Here is a 15367-nt window from a genome sequence, read left to right as displayed (position 1 = left end):
TGAAGTCTGCCACGAGCAGCAGAAAGCTGTGAGTACAGCATAATGCAAGCACCTGCTGAGCTTGTTTTTCTCTTCAAAGAGAAGAAGTCCAGTAATTCCAGGCAGGATGCTCAGAAGCAGGAAGGCTCTTTTGATGAATATCTGAAAGGAGTGAGCCTGTGTCAGGACTGAGATACACCAAGGCTCCCAACAGATCTGCAAAGCACTATTTGATGGAGAAATCCTGTCAACAGTTGTTCAATCCCATCTCCAAAGTGTTCTGCAGTATCAGGCTGGCTGCAACAGCAGAATGGGCTGATCCTTCCCAGGGTGTTTCCAGCTCGTGTGCTCCTTGAGAGGCCGGCAGGTGATGAAGCTGGATGATGAAGGCTGCAGAGATACTTTGCTTTAGGAAAGACTCTTTCTCCCATCAGCTATCTGGGCTTTTTGAAACTTTCTAAGCAGCAGAGCGTATCTGCACTGGAGTAACCAAAAGAGATGTACCTGGGACTGAGCTCTGAGGAATCAACAGTATGAAAGCTGCTACGGCCCAAGTGGGAGGTCAAGAAGAAGCAACTCTGTGCTGTCAGCCCACAGCTGAGATTGTAAAGGTTGTGTTCATCCTGTCCCTGAATATGCATCTCCTGTCTGCTGAGGGCACATGAGGACACAGAGAGGTGATGCTCTTGTGTGTGAACAGGAGCTGGCACGTGTGGGTGCAGGAAGCAGAGCTGTTCTGGAGACCAGCCCTGCTCCGGGTCATAAATCCACCCTGGGCACCACAGTCGTGGAGCTGTCTTTGCAGAATACCCTGTTTGAGCTGTGCAGTCCCATCACAGCTAATTTATTCCCTTTTGAGAAATATCTTTTTAGGTACCCTTTAGAGCCTTTACTTACTCTTTTAAAGCCTCAAAGCTTCCTGGAAAATGTCAGAGCTGCATTTCCCATCCTGATCTCTACCTTAGTTATCAGGTGTGCTACAAACCTGCATATCTCTCTGGCTCCTGTGGCTGCTCACATGCTGACTCAAGAGTCATTCTGGTTGGGGTCATGTTTTTTCCACAGGGGTCTGAAGTACAAAGATTGTATCTCCTGTACTCAAGCTTGAAGATAAAGCAACATTCTGGAGTGTTGCTCTCCACAGGTCATAGAGCAAAATTTAAAAGGGGATTTTGCACTACCAGGAACAGCACAGCTCCAAATTCTATAACATTTAGAAGGAAGAGGGTCAATTATTTTGGTTTCCTAATATACCAGAGCTTATGCAATCACACTGTATATCAGCCCACTCATGTTCTTCCAAATTCTTCTCTTTAAAAATTTTTTTTAACCCTTTGGCCAGTTTTATCAAAAAATGACATTAGTTAGAGCTCAGTTCCTGCCGTTACAAACAACTGGGCAAAGAATGACCTTGCCAGGGCTGCAACTGTGAGAAAAACCAACACATGCTGTCAGACCTTATTAGACAGCAGAGAATCCACACGGAGCTGACATTTGATCGATGCCCAAACCGTGGGAAAAGCTTCAGTCAGTTTGTGCCCTCCCAGGCACCCAGGTCGGTCCCCCAAGAGACGCCAGCCTGCTGAAAGCCAGACTCTGCAAATTCTGCAGCTCCCAGAGCTGTTTGTTTGCTTTGCAGTGCCAAGCCAGGAGGGAGAAGAAGCTTAGCAGAAGTCTTGGCAAAAAGGGCTAATGCTGGTGTTCCAGGATGGGTCTAAAGGCCCCCAAACCTGCCTGTGATGGTGTAAAGATGCCCTCCTTGAAGGAATCACTGCAAATTATCAGCCCTGCTGCTGAGTGGCACAAGCTGGTAGTGTCTTGGAGGGCACTAAAATCCATATTACCATCATGGTTCTCACCTGAGCCTCTCAGTGAGCTACAGACTTTCTCTCAAACTCTCATCAGTGTTTGAGAGGTGGCTGAACACTTGTTATGAGGTAGGTCACAAAAAAAGTTGGAAGTGGTGACAATAAGGGCAAAACTGAGGTGGCCGGTCTCCTCTGGTTACTTTTGGCTGAAATTAAGGCAGGCAGAGGAGATCTGGTCAGCTGTGCCTTTTCCCTGACCACAGTATGGACAAGGGAAAAAGTTGGACCAAGTCCAGCGTGTTCCAATCTATGTCTGCTGCTCCTGCAGGTGTGTGGAGAGCTAGTGGAAAGTCTCCACTCTTTGGCTGCAGGGGGAAGAGGATGCTGATGATTGGAGATGGGAAGAGCGTATTTGAGGGGGAGGTTTGAGAAGTCAAGTGTCTTTAATGAAAAGAAAATAATTTACATAAGAGGGAAGGTACTCTCAGCTGTATAATCTACCCCAAGAACTACATTATCCTGTTTTTATTCTACTGGTGTGAAGAACATTTCTCTGTTGCTTCCTCCTCTCTAAATCGGTTGGTACACAGAGTTCATTAGAAATCTGGTCTGTTGAATAGCAAAGTAATGAATCTTAGTGATTTCCATTTCCTCTGTCTGAACTGGAAAGTGTTTTTCTCACACCATCTCAGTCTGGAGCAGTAATAACAAAACCACAACTTCTGTTGCAGTTCTTTGTTTGCAGGTGGATTCCTCTGTGGACACATGTAAACACAAGTGTACCTGACCTGCTGAGTACAAGACACCAGACAAAGAAAACAATGTTTATGAGTGTGTGAACAAATATCATCCTGATATTTCCGTTTTAACACAGCAAGATCCAGGACTCGTTGTCAGGAAAAGCTGCTCATGACTTTGAGGTTTCTCAGTTACACGTTAAGCTGAGAACAACTTTGACACGTAGAGCAGTGATTTTTGTATGTGGTTTTTGGTTTAATACCATACAATCCTTATTCCTCATTGACCGGGTGACTCTGAAATGGGTAAAGCTTTGGTTACAGCCCGATGGACATGCATGCAGTTCCAGAACAAACACAACTAAGTTGCAGGATTTATATTTTCATCCTACATCAGTAAGATCCTGTGAGATGATGGAGTAAAGGAGAGCAGGGTGCTGTGCCCTGAGGAAGTGCTAGCTCAGATGAGAGTTCCCAAATTGTATCAGTTGGGAGATTTATTTCAATCGAGGGGAATAAAGACAAGAAGGAAGAACATAGATGTTTTCTCACTTTGCCCTTGTCTTTCTGTAATGGATGTAGGGCAGAGTCATCCCTGCACTCTCAAGATGTTTTCATTACAGAATTAAAAGAGTCAAAAATAAGAGCCTTCCCTCTGCTGTACAATGCCTGGTCCAGTGTGGGAAGAGCCGTTTCTGAAGGGAAAGGGTTTATTTTTCTCAGTCTTGAATCAATCGCGGCTTTCCCTGCTGTGAGAGCTGGAGGGGGAGGGGAGAGCTGTCGGGCTTGTGTGTGAGGATTCATTTCCTCCGGGTCACTAAGAACCATCAGATAAGGCAGCACTGGGGTTCAGCTGCCATGACCCCAAACTAAAATTGAAACAGAGGCCCCATATGAAGTGCCCTGTGTGTTTTGGGGAGGCATCCCTGCCCTGCTGCTTGTAGCCAACCCCTCCTTTGCTTCTGCTGCTGAAAATGGGTGTCAGGAGAGGTCTGAGCCTGTCTGATCTGAACCCTGTTAGAGATCCTCTTGCTGTTGTCCAAGACCTGTCCCAGAGACAGACTTAAAAATATCCCTAAAAATTGACTGAGGCATCTCTTTCTGACACGCTCCTGGATAAGATGAAAGGAGCTGTTTTCTCCTTCCCTGCCCTTTTTCTCGGTGATACAGATACAAGCCATGCAGCTCTTCCTCTCCTTTGGCAAAGGGAGGGGCTGCTTCCTGTTTTTATACAGAAATTAGATTGATCCAGGATGTCTTTGTGCTGCTGCTGGTCCTGATGCACGCAGAGGGGCTAACAGTGCATGTGGGCTCCAGGAATTTTGCTTTGGCTTTCCTGCTCGTTCATTTGGCTCTCCTGGCACTGCCCCATGGATAGAGCTTTGGGGTTGAGATGTGTGGAAGGACACCCCTCTGACTGCCCAGTGTGGGAGACTCCCAAGCACCACTAAAAAACCTTTCTTGCAAAAGCAGGGTCTGTGTTTCCAGTAGCCCGTTCCGGGGTGTTTGGAGGTTCCAGGCACAGGAGCACAGCTCCATCCTGCTCTGACTGTGGGACTGCCCACACCAGAGCAGGGCTGTATCTGGTATTAACATCCCAGGAATCTGCTCCAGGCGGGCAGGAACAAAGTGGAGAGACATGTTTACAACTGCTGGGGGGGAAGCACAGGCGGGGGAGCAGAAACAGCCCAGCGTAACAGTCTCACGGTCGAGCTGTCAAGGAATTGGTCTTGGACAAGGAGAAATGGAGAGCAAGCAGCAAATTGGCTTTGCTCAGTGCTTTGGCCACAATTAATAAGGAGGGAACTGGGCAAAGGTACTGTATAATTAAGTTGGCTGATAGCAGAGTTCTGTCCAGAGCAGGAATGTGTTGTAGGCTGTTGTGCTATAATTAGCAACATTTTGTTATAGTGCTTTTCCTTCACAAAATGCACTCGGTTAAAGTTGCCAGCTGCCCTCAGGGAGAGAGGCACCACGGCCTGATCCTGCTGGTGGAAGGGTCTGGGTCTGGCAGAGGCCGTAGGATGAGGCTTTTCCTCCAAAAAACACCCATCTGGGAGACACAGAATCTCTCTGCCTGGGATGACCTGTGACATGGGTGATTTTCCCTGTGAGAAAGTTGGAGCATGGAGAGGTGAAGTGGCTTTCTAAGGTCACCAACTGAGTCATGGGTAAAGCCAGGAATAGAAGGCAGCAGCCAGGCTCCCAGCTGCTGTACCTATGGTTATTTCTGTTTATGCTCTTCACTTCTCTTGCCCATGGTTTACTGAGTGCATTCCAAGAGTGCATTGACTGCCAAACTTCCTCCCCTTTAAAACCAGAAATGGACAGATAAGATAGTAAAAGAAATCACTTTAACTGCTGGTATGTGCACAAACATACCTGAACCCCGTCCAAGTTATCAGTCAGTTTTTTTTAATGCTCTTTTGGGGCAGGAGAAATGCCTCCAATCTCAAAGTGCCTATGGCAGTTTGCTGGCAGGATGTCAGATGATTTATTTCCTTTGCCTGTGGTCAAAAGGAGAAAAAATTTAAAAAGGAAAAAATAAAGAAACATGTTAGACATATCAAAACCCGGTCAAGTGGCTCCACTATAAATCCCATGAAGGCAATGGGAGAATCGTGGCTCTGGGAATTGGAAGTTCAGACTGTAAACCAAAATAAAACTGAAACTCCAAATAAATGCTACATTCTCACCCAATAAATTTTCCCAGAATGCCTTATCTACTTCTCAGTGAAGGCCTTAAGACTTTCTTCCAAGGGCCCAAGGCCAGAGTATCTGGAAAGCCCTAAACTGGGGGGTAATGATTTGGCTCCTCCTTTTTCTTGGCATAAGCAGAATTAGACTGCTCTGTCAACTGGTGTTCTGAGGCAGAAAAAAAAAGGCTAATTCAGGTGGCAGATGTGACATGCAGTCAGACAGTTACATCAAATGGAAGCATGGTAGTGGCATGAGTGTCCAGAAATGCTGTGGTGTATCTGTTCCTCAGTCTGCTGTCTGAGAGCAGGCACTGAGGATGGGGACTTGCCCACATTGTGACCTGAGCTGAGTTCACTCACACTGCCTTCAGTCGTGGATCAGTGGATGGGCTGCCCTTGCATCCCAGAGCAGGATCCCATCACCTCTTAATAATTCTTGGCTCTGTCTCTTCTTTCTCCTCTGTTTCTTTTTTTTTTTTTTTTTTTTTCATTTTACCCTTTAAGTTTCTATTTCAATATTTTTATTGCAGTCTTGTTTTATGGTTTTCTTCATTCCCTGACTGAGAGGAGATGTACTGTGTAAGGCATGCAGAAGCTCCTGCTGCTGGCATGAGTCCCCTCTAAGAGCAGAGAGGTATCTCAGACTGTCATCTGAGCCTCAGGATGTGACCATGAGCATTCCTGACAGTGATCTGTGCCATGGAAGCAGGGAGCTGCCTGATCTTTGACCAGAAGGGATTTAGCATTGTGTGGTTTTCCTCTGTTCTACTTTGCTGGATTCTTCCCAACTTTTCCTGGGATCTTTGCAGAGGGATCAGAATTGGAATAATATTGGTTTGGTCCCCAGATATGTTTATACACAAGGTATCCATTTCAATGAGGTGACTTTCAGAGTGTCCCAGGCATAAAAGCTGACCTCTCCTCTTTGCCCTCGTGGTGATTCCCCAGTGTTAGAGCTGTTGAACAGTGTACAAGCTCTCTCTCCTCCTGCCAGCCCTGGCTCTGTGCACTGGGGTTCCAGGTCCTTTCACGGAAATTAACATTTACTTTAAGAACTAAAACAAACAAAACCCAAATAAATCTCCTCACAAAATAAGATCAATAAAAACATAGCCAAGTGCTTTGTTTTGCTTAGAAGACGCATCTTTGTGCATATCCACTTGTGTGTTGCCAAGTTTTGGAAATCAGCAAAGGCTGACAATTGTTTACAGCAAATTAAAGACCCTCTGGAGACACTCTGTCTTGCTTTCCAGTGTAGCCTCGGGCTGGGGGAGGGAGGTAGTTGGACAGTAGCATAGAAGAAACCCTGTTCCAGTGTTGCTAACTATAGCATTAATTTCAGAGTCATAAATAACTTCAGTACCATGGTTACAGCACTAGCCAAGTATGATATCATTTAGTTTAGGATTAGGGGAAAATATCTTCCTTGAGGCTGTGGGTTCTAAAATAAGCAACTTTTCCAGTGTGAGTTTTCTCCCAAAGACTACACAAACTCCAGCCTGTGGCCGTAAATTAGAAGGATTACTTTGGTAGAACTGACTGGATGAGAAGTGTCAGCAGGTAAAACAGCTCAGGGAGTAGATTCTTCCAAGCTTCTCAGGGAATGACAGCCTGGCTCTCCATCAGCTTTCTTAGAAAACAGCACCTTCTGGGAATGAGAGCAAACATGGTCTTTCCAGCCCAAGTTCTGCAGTATGGAGCCATGGAGAAGAAGGTCCTTTCAGAAATCAGATGCCACTGATGAACCCTGTAAAGATGGATTGAGAGGTCAGCACTGACAGTTCCCATGGCTGCAAGGGTAACAGTACAGGAGCTGCACAAGCAAATGACAGCTCGTGTGCATCCATTGACCCAGTCAAGCAAACAGCTGGGATGTTTGTATTACAAAATTTACACACAATTACACAAAATGTACACACAAAATTTACATACAAATCTGCAGAACCTTGAGAGCAACTGTGAAAGGCTGTGAAATGCAAATATGTATTACATACAGTACAGCACTACCATGGATTACAACAAGGACTCAAATGGGATAAAGGTCTCTCATAATAAGTGAAAATTTTATGGAGGAACACTTTAAGCACAGCAAAAATGATACAGGAAACCCAGCTCTAGGGCTCCTGGGTACAAAATAGTAGACTACACAACCCAAAGCACTGATCCCATTCAAAATTGTTCAAGAAGTTATGACATGAAGTCTGTATTGGTAGGATTTATGCCAGATTAGATATTGTCTTTCTTCCTGCTGCCGGCATAGAGCCAGCACAAACGCCGTGTTATGTACTCTGGCTAATTCAACAGAAACGTCTTTGTGTGCCCAGGCATGATCTGGATTGAATTTGTCCTGCTAAGTGATCCAGGAGTGCTCAAACCTGGTATAAGGGACCAAAGAATTACGGCATGACCTCCCATTTCAGATTTCATTTCTTCTCCAAGGTAAGGAAAGAGAATTTTGCCCGAAACAAACACTTATGATAATCCTAGAAATGTTTTCCCTCTGTTTAACACCATTTCACAACACGGATTAGAGGGTGTCCCCCCACGAAAAGCAGTGGATAAACTTAAGCACACAGTGAAAAATGAAATGTACTTTTTATTTCTGCTCTCCCTGGTTCTAATCACGCAGACAACATCTGAAAAGTGACATTTTGGGATAGGCTGAACAAGTCCGATTGATACACTGCATTCATTAGCCCTGCCTCTCACTGCTAACAGCCTGATCCCTGCTGAGAGATCCTCTGATGGTTAACTTAGTCCCAGCTCCCGAGAGCAAAGTCTCAGGTTTCAAGGTGATTTTGGGCTTCTGCAGCTCTGAGCAGGCTGACGACCCAGGCCTCTTTCTTTTGCTCTTTGTCTATGCCAAGCTTGGCTTCTGAAGTAACTGTTATCCATCATGAAGATGTGGGAGGCCAGCATGGTTTTCATTTTCTCAGCAGTGGGCTCGGCGAATACCACATACCTTGCCCTCTCTTGGGCTGTGTTGAACAGAGGGATGCTTTTGGTTTAGGAATAGTCCTTCTCTGTGTGTGTGAGCCTCTCTGTCTTGAAGTCATCTTTATTGCAGCTGTGAGTAGCAAAGCAGCCTAAAGCAGAAAAAAGGAGGAAGATTACAGAACTATGTTTGTGTATGAGGACAGAGGTTTTTTGAGTGGCTAGAAGAGGCCAACTGACATTAGTACTAATTTAGGGTGCTAATAGCTTCTTTACTATGGCCAGTGAATAAAAATATTGCTGTCAGGCTCAGAAGATGCTTGTGGCTTTGATGCTGACCTGTCCTTTAACCCTTGCAAACTCAAATCTTTGTAATTTCTTGTACTCTGCCCGTTTTCTCTGCCTGAACTGCAGGACATCTATTATCTATTCACTGCTGAATAATATGGGCCCCTCATCTACACTGAGATTTCTACCACCACATAGGGTGTCACTCTTAAAATGACCCAGTCTTATTTCATCAGGGTTATTTAGAGCTTCACTGTTCTGTTCAAATCCTCTGCTGCCAAGCAAAAGGATCAAGTCTGGTCCACTTGAGCTATTTTACAGGTAGCTGAGCTGGAATATGCCAAACAGCCTACTCCATGTTTGTGAGGGGGCCTGACTAGTCCAAGAAGCCCTCTCTCCTGCAAGGAGAAACCATCTGCCAGACCTGTGTGTGCATCTCTACTTGGAAGTTCCTGGAAGCCGTTCTCAAATGTAGTTTAGAAGTATGCAGGCAATTATGTACCACTGCTGTTGTACTAAGTGCCAGCTGTGGGGTCAGGTTGTCCTCTTTGTTTCCCAGTAATTACTATTTTTAGTTCAGGTTTCATGAGCCCAAAGGTCCTCTGGCTGTGCTCTGCAACAGCTTCAGAGGAGACAGATGGGGCATTACAGACACAGTGTACTCAGTCCCTGCCACTCATGAGATTCAAAGTCCAATTCAGTTGATTAATGAACATTGTTTTCAAGTTCTGAGAAAAGCTGTCTCTGGGTGCAACCAGAATATCTGCAGCAGAAACATAACTCAACAGGGAATAATTTTGCCTACACAGTAAGACGGGAAGATTGTAAATGTTCAGGGATCACAGGGAAAGTCTGCCATGGCTGGTGTTTTGTTTCAGTAGCTCGGATCGTGTCAGCTTGTCAAGTGCATCCTGAGAGATTCATAGCCCTCCTCAATTCTAAGACAGGCTGAGACAACCAAACTGAAATCTAAGGAAGAAATTGGGCAGGCAGGCAGTGGCCAGAGTTAGTCAGCACAGCTCCCCAGTTCAGAGCAATGGGGAAGCTGGGCCAGGCAGCATTCCTGGAACTGTGGTTCAAGCTCAGTCCAAACGCTGAGGGGCTGTCCCAGCTGCAGTGTGAGCTGAGGGCATGACTCAAAGCCACGAGAGGCTGCCATGAACTTGCCAAGTATAAAAAGCCCAAAGATGCTCGGCCCTGCCTTGCTTGTGCTGATTGCTTCTGGCTGAGAGCAACAGAGAAGGTACAAGCCACTAGATATCAATTGCTCAGGAGACCAAGACATCCCAATACATCTGTTGCTCAAAAAGCATTATATATATTCTAACCTTTCACATACATGAACCAGCTGATCCTTGTAAGAGGCCTGGGAAGATCCCGAGTAGTGCAGTTCTCATTTTACTGAGGCCACAAATGGTAATTAGCTCACTAAAGGTTGCAAGCTCAGCATCCATATTAAAATTGGGAGTCAGGGAGTTCTTCCACTCATCCCTTGCTGCTGCTGACATGTACCTGCAGCATTCATGGCAGCTGGGGAGCACTGGCTGGAATCCCAACACTGGGAAACCACAGCTCTTGAATAAAGCCCTATCACACAAACACAGGGGTCTCACATTTAGGGTGTCATCACAACAGAGGAGCCCAGACAGGCAGGGTTAGGTCAACAACTTCTGAATACAGTCTGTGTAAAACAGAGACTACAGATGAATTTAGCTTGTTGCCACTGAAACAGGTTCCTTGGAGTCTCTCCTGTGTTCTAGAATAAACTCTACAGTCTAGCTCCTGGTTTCAGCCCTCAGTGTAAAACACAGCTGACTGCAGGTTAACACAAGGTGACCAATGACTGCAGATCAAAATTATAATCAAGATAGATTAAACACAGATATTATGGCTCAAATGTGATGAGGTGGCTGCCAGAACTGAAGGACACAGGGAGAATGAATACAAACCCATGGAGGAACTCTGAGAGCTGAGATTGTTTTCACCAAGCCATGTGAACCAAACCTGTCAAGTTTCACACGAAGCACAGCCCGAGGCATAATCGTTTAATTCTTAGAAACTGGAATCTGTAATAAATACGTGACAGCCTGTGGTAACCAGAAACTATTATTATCACAGGAAATGCTACTGGTCAGGAGGAACAAATGTGTTTGATCCCTACGGCACAAACAAGCCTTTGAATTTGTCTGTCCTGCACAGATCCTCGGGTTTATTACATGGGCAATGTTCTTAATAACAAGAGAGAGTGGGTAAATTGGTTTGACTCTAAGCAGACAAGCTGACAAGTCATGGAGAATAACATGTTCAGAGCAGAGGGATATTGTGGAGTGTAAGCAGCCTGCCTTTGCCTCAGCTGAGTTCTCCTTAGAGTGATCTGTACCCTGATGAACGTGACTAGCAGGAAGGCAAATTGATTTAATTTACATATTAATAGAAATGAAGAAAGTTTGGAGGGTTTATAACACAACAACGGAAGGCAGGTGGCAGTTTGAGACTAAAAGAATCTGACTGAGTGTTTAGGAGGTTAAATGTCTGCCAAAACTCAGTTTCAGGAGCTGCCAGAAGATGCCAACTTAACTTAGGATCCATGAAAGCAGTATTAGAATTGGGTCTTAAGCACTGAGTCAGCAGTTTACATGCCTGTGGGAGGGAGTGATATACCAACAACAGTGGGAGTGGTGCATGGTGCATGCAAATTACTCTGAACACATTAGCTCTGCACGGTGGATTTTGGATGAAGATGGAAAGGAAATTCATTTCTTTTTGAAATAAAGCTCAGGACATTTGTGGTTATTAAGATCAGTGAGTGATTTAAAAAAAAAAGAAACAAAACAAAAAGTGAGGGAAAGAATTTTGACTGTAGAGAAAAATACTCTGAATTCTAGGAAAAAAGGAAGAAAAAGAAAAAAAGAAAAAAGAAAACATGTTAGAAAAATGCTTTAAAGAGGGGCTTTGTACGTAGATTTGAAAGAGAAGCTGCTAAAGACAGAAAAAGCCCTTCTATAAAGGAGGAATCCTTTCATTTGTACTGGTCTTACAAAACAACGCAGGAAATCACACAGGATGTGCTGACGAGAGGGAGGAAGTGGTTTTAAGGATGACATTGGAGGCTGCAAGTGGGATGCCAGACGTGTCAAATTCACATGAGGAATCGGTATTTTCTGCAATTAGTATGCCATGAACTGTTCTTGCCTCCTGTGCCCCAGAGGAGCAGCACATGCTGGGAGGAAAGACTCAGGGAGCTCCCCGAGCTCGTCAAGCCTCTGTGGCTCCTGACTGAGCACGGCTGGACTGTCTCGTCACCTCTTGCTTCAGGGCGCCGTTGTTACAAAACCTGTTCAGGAACTGAAACTTTTGAAGTCTTCCTGAGCTCTGCCTGGGGAAGGCCCCACCTTTTCTGAGCCCTGTTGAACTTGGGACACATCATGTGGGAAGCCAGCAGTGCATGAGAAGGCCTTATTATAGAAACAGGGCAAAGTACTTGACTCGTGGAGAACTCGGGGCTGCCTTGGCCATTTTTAAGTGGTTACAGTAAACAAGATAATCCATGTTTATTGAGGTCCTCGGTCTGTTATTTTCCTTTCACTCTTGATGTGGAGTAGAGGTTCAAAGGCAGCAGCACAATACCTCTGCCTCCACAGAGGGTGCAGGAGGTGGTTTCTCAGCAGACAGCCTTGCGTGACTGCTGCTGGCCTGTGGGTCAGTGTAACTGCAAATGAAAACAGTTTCAGTTCTAGCTAGTCATTTGCTACAGATTTGAATACCCTTCGAAATAACTGTGCAGGGATGCACCTACAGAATTTGTGTACACATTTGTGTATATATACATATATATATACACAAATGTATTAACAAATGTGGGTACAACCCTTCCCAAATCTTCGTTCATGAAGCCTAGCCATGAATGAAATATATTTGGCATATTTTCAGTGAAGATGCCTGTGTATTTCTGCATGGAGTCTGTCTGTGCTTCTTTTCCCGTATAGTTAATGTAGCTCAGATTCTTTTCAGCTAATCTATACAGCTTTTAAACAGCTAAGTTCACGTCAGTAGCTACATGAAGCTGAAAAATCTTAAAATTTCTCTCAGAGCCCTCACATAAATCCAAACTCAGAGTAAAACAGCTATTCATAAGGCTTGCTCATAAATGGTTCATCGTAATGTTATATTTATGAGTCTATAACAAAATGCAGGCTCCCACCTCCACTTTGTTTGTTACTTGTGAACAGAAATTCAGGACACTGACTCCACAGTATTTAGTTTAATCAGAGCCAGTGCAGATCCAGCTGCCTGTTCATGTGCTTCAAATCTCCAAATGCAGTAATGCATCCATTCTGTCAATCCCTGCTGCAAAACTGCTGTCACCTAAGCATCAGAAGGATGAATATCAGAAAGGGAAAAAAAACCACCACTCAGCTCTGTGCTCAAAGGGTCCCTGCTTCAGTGGCAGCTGCCCTATTTGCCCTCAAGCACATGAAATGTGCTGTGTGCCTTTGCCTTCCAGGACAAATGTGGCTTCACTTCCTGGCTTCTGTAGCAAAGCAAGAAATGGCTTTTTCATCAGTGAGAAAATATTCTGGACAAGACAAGTAGGAATAAATGTAGTCACATTTTAAATTTGCAATTTATGAAATACAACTGAATTCCAAGTATGTTGAAGAAAGAAGTACCCTTGCCTAATAAATAAGGTCCACTTGCTGCTTGGCTTTTTAGTTTCAAGGTTTCTCTTTGCTGCTGGAAGTGGCCTTTGTGAGGGTAACACCCTCTAAGTGGTTGCACACAGAGGTTTAGCATTTATCCAGTTTCCCAAGTGGAGGTCAGCCCCCGATATTTGTATGGTCCAAGGTAAAACAACATGATGGTAGAAATGAGACAAGTGAGGTCCCTGGCCTACACCACTCTAATAAAAGAGTCCTGGGGCCAAGACTATCCCCACAGATGCCTTTCCTGAGCTACATCCATTCCCTGGGCAGAAGAGGAGAGAGCAGGGATTGCTTCATGCACTGTGCTCCCAGATGGAAAACACTTTTGCAAATGAAGGAAAGATGCATTTCCTGCCAAACACCGTTTCCTAGGCTAGTGCAAAATACTTCCCAGGACATCCTGGATTGCTTCTGCTTCAGTGTGGATGCAGCCACACGTGTTCAAGCTGAACACAGGAAAGTCTCAGGCTGGAAACTTTTTGCAGGCAGCCTGAGAGGCTCTGGTTCTGCTCGGGTGTGTGGAAGCCCCGTGGCCTCACAGCCTGGCCCTGCAAGAGGATCAGTGTTCAGAGGAGCTCAGCTGCCGTCTGCATGCTCGCCTTAGCAGCCAGGCTTTGAGAACAGCTCAGCTCTTTAGAGACTGAACTGTCGAAAATCTGGTCAGTTGTGTAACAAAAGGAGCTGCCACATTCTAATTCATAGTCATTCAGTCTCTAAGAAAAACCACTTAGCAGATCTGGACAAGGGCTGAAGCTGATAAGTAAAGAACTCATTAAACTGATAGAACTGGAGATCTCTTTTAGCCTTCCTCCATCTGTCTTTTGCCACCTGTCACTCAGTGTTGTTTCTCTAACTCAGAACAGTGAGTTTGAGGAGCAGAGATTGTGTCTTCCTACATCTTCTGCTTGAGGTTCTTTTACCATTACATAATTACCAATAGCACAAAGAGAATAAGGTATGAGAACTGCAGAAATCCAATTTTTGTGATGTTGCTCTTGGCAGCAAAAAGACCCTTCTAGTTCACAAATCCTTTATAGTAAGTACATCTCCTAAATAAAACATGATAAGACTTAAAAAAAAAAAATCAAAACCCAGGAAAGCTCTCTGGAAAACCTCTGTAACTAACACACTGATGGAGCCAACCACAGGGACCCTCACAGGCCCAGCTGTTGACTCAGACAGTGCTAACTTTGCCTGAGAACAATTCCAAGAGCAGATGTTTGGGTTCAAACACCACATTTCTCATGGACCTTGATGAAATAGACCTTAAATATATTTATATAGGTAAAGATGTTTTAAATTATCTCTTTTTTTTTCCAAGGAAGGTCTGGAAGAAATCGCAGATCGAGGAACACGGCCTTGTTCCAAATCTTTGGGGAATTACCTTTTGAACCCTGATACCCCACAATTCAGTCTCCTGGGAAAAGGCATCACAGGAACCTCTCTCTGCTGCTGGCATTGGGCTGAAACGCTGTGTAACTGCAGGGGCTGTTACCCACAGTTATCTAGATGACACATACAATCATAGAATCCCAGACTGGCTTGGGTTAGAAGGGACTTTAAAGTGCATCTCATTCCAACCCCCTGCCATGGGCAGGGACACTTTCCACTAGACCAGGTTGCTCCAAGCCCCATCCATCCTGGCCTTGAACACTTGAACAACAGGGATGGGTCACACATTTATGTAAAATGAGACAAAACCCAGCTCCTTTTTGGGGCAAGGACTTGTTGCCCATTTACAGCATACCCAGGCTGGGCAGCACCAATCCTCACCACAGCATGTCCTGTGGGGTTCCCCACACCCTGCCCTCCCCACGCACAGATTTGGGGGTTCCTTTGAGGTCTAGACTCAATAACAGCAGCAGCACTGTCCTGGCCAGCCCATCGTGGCATGGGGTGAAGCAGGGCCCGAGCTGCCCCAGCCCCAGAGGGGTGTTTTCCATCAGGGTTATCCCTCCACTCCCCTCCTCACTCCCCCTCTCTCCTCCACTGCTTCAGGGCAGTGCAAGGAGCCCTCAGGGCCTCGATGTCAGCTAAGCAGTTCACAGGCATTTTGTTTTCCCTTTTCATGTTACAGCTGGAAGCAAATGGCTTGTCTAGCAGAATCATTACATCTTTTATGTTGTTTAAATGCCTTTTTATGTGAGGAAAAGGTGTATGGTAAACAGATACTGAAGCATGCTGCTTCATATATATATATTTTATTTTTTTAATATGTT

The sequence above is a fragment of the Corapipo altera genome, unplaced genomic scaffold (assembly GCF_003945725.1).
Source record: "Corapipo altera isolate COAL_440 unplaced genomic scaffold, ASM394572v1 64, whole genome shotgun sequence".
Taxonomy (NCBI): Eukaryota; Metazoa; Chordata; class Aves; order Passeriformes; family Pipridae; genus Corapipo; species Corapipo altera.
Note: the sequence above shows the minus strand (reverse complement) of the source record.